This window comes from Triticum aestivum, chromosome 2D, assembly GCF_018294505.1.
Source record: "Triticum aestivum cultivar Chinese Spring chromosome 2D, IWGSC CS RefSeq v2.1, whole genome shotgun sequence".
Taxonomy (NCBI): Eukaryota; Viridiplantae; Streptophyta; class Magnoliopsida; order Poales; family Poaceae; genus Triticum; species Triticum aestivum.
The window spans coordinates 623595012-623596879 of NC_057799.1; positions in this window are offsets into that span (position 1 = coordinate 623595012).

The window sequence follows — 1868 nt, forward strand, 5'->3', positions numbered from 1 at the left end:
AAACCCAGTTTTGCCATATGAGTCCACCATACCTACCTATATGCGGTATTTCCATGCCGTTCTAAGTAAATTTGTATGTGCCATCTCTAATTTTCAAAATGAATTTCCTTTTTGCGTGCTCGTACCACTGATGAAGTGACAGGGGGTGGCTAATATTTTCCATGCTAGATGTGTTATTCTCAAGATGAGTGTTTATTCACTTGTCATTGCACGAGAGTACAACGGTAATAGGGATGCCCAGTCCCGAAATGAAAAAGAAATTTACTTTGTGTTCTCAAATAATATATTTCTTGAAAAGTGTTGGTATGGACGGTACCCATGGATACGGCTAACTGTGGAGTGTGAAAGTATGGTGGAAAAAGGAATAAACTTTATTTTATATTTGGGAACCACCTATGATATATCTAGCATGGAGAGTGTTGGGAATTACTCGGTCGTTTTCGTTGATGGGAAAAGCATGCCTCTCAAAATATTTTTATCTCTCAATTTAAGATTTGAGCCGTGGCACCTCTACAAATCTATGCTTCCCTCTGCGAAGGGCCTATCTATTTAGTTTTATACTATTTTTATTTTTACTTGAGTCTCCATCTTCTCTTATAAAACACCAACTAGGGAGCACTATGATCATACTTGAGCATTGGATGTAGCTAATATACGAGTGCGTTTCGTGAATGGATCAATGGTTGAGCATGATGGGCTAGGGATAACTTTTTTTAGTGTTGATATTTTAAAAGATATGGTTGCTTGTTGATATGGTTGAGTATTGAAGTCTTCCTGTCAAATATAGACTATTGCTTTAAACCATAAAAAAGCACAAATGTCCATGCTACAAAAGAAAAAAATGTGATGAACATGTTAGGCAACATTCCACATCAAAAATTCTGTTTTTATCATTTACCCACTCGAGGGCGAGGAGGAATTATCTTGGGGATGCTGATACATCTTCAACGTATCTATAATTTTTTTGATTGTTCCATACTGTTATATTATCAATCTTGGATGTTTTATATTTCTTTTATAACAACTTTATATCATTTTTTGGGACTAACCTATTGACATAGTGCCCAGTGCCAGTTGTTGTTTTTTGCTTGTTTTTTTACTTCACAGAATATCCCTATCAAACGGATCCCAAATGCAACGAAACTATTTGGAGATTTTTTTCTGCCCAGAAGTCAACTTGGGAGCCAAGGAAGTGTATGAGGGAAGGCCAGTGGGGACCACGATACACCAGGGCACGCCCAGGAGCCCAAGCGCGCCCTGATGTATCATGGGGCCCACGGAGCTTTGATGCACTGCCTCTCAGCTCTATAAATACCCAAATATTTCAGAAACCCTAGGGGAGTCGACGAAAAACAATTCCAGCCGCCGCAAATTCCAGAACCACGAGATCCAATCTAGGGTGTTCTGGGTTGTTTGTGGGCCTAGTCATGTGGTGTTGCTTCGTTGGTTAGTTCTTCATGGCGGCCACAAGAAACACGCACGTCTGCAAACAAAACCACACACCCAATAGCAGCTAACAACCGAAACAAAATGTGTCAGCACAATAATAATCCACCGAAAGAAAAAAGCCAACCACCACTACAAAAGTTCCTCGGAAGACCAAAGCATGCAACGCGGCCAGCCCAAAACAACAAGCTAAAGGGCAAAAATGCTAACTGTCGGTGCAGTGAACAATGGGTGTTCATACCTCTGACCACGCACTGGCAAGCTGCGGCCTCTGTGCTGGGAAAGACATGGCAGGGGATGTGTCAAGTGTGTCAACCCCGAATCACTCAAGACAGGTGGATTAATGCCGTGAAGAAAGGCAAATCCTAAGCGGCGCCCACTGCGCCCGTTTTAGCTGTTTTCACTAATGGGCGCATACCCCC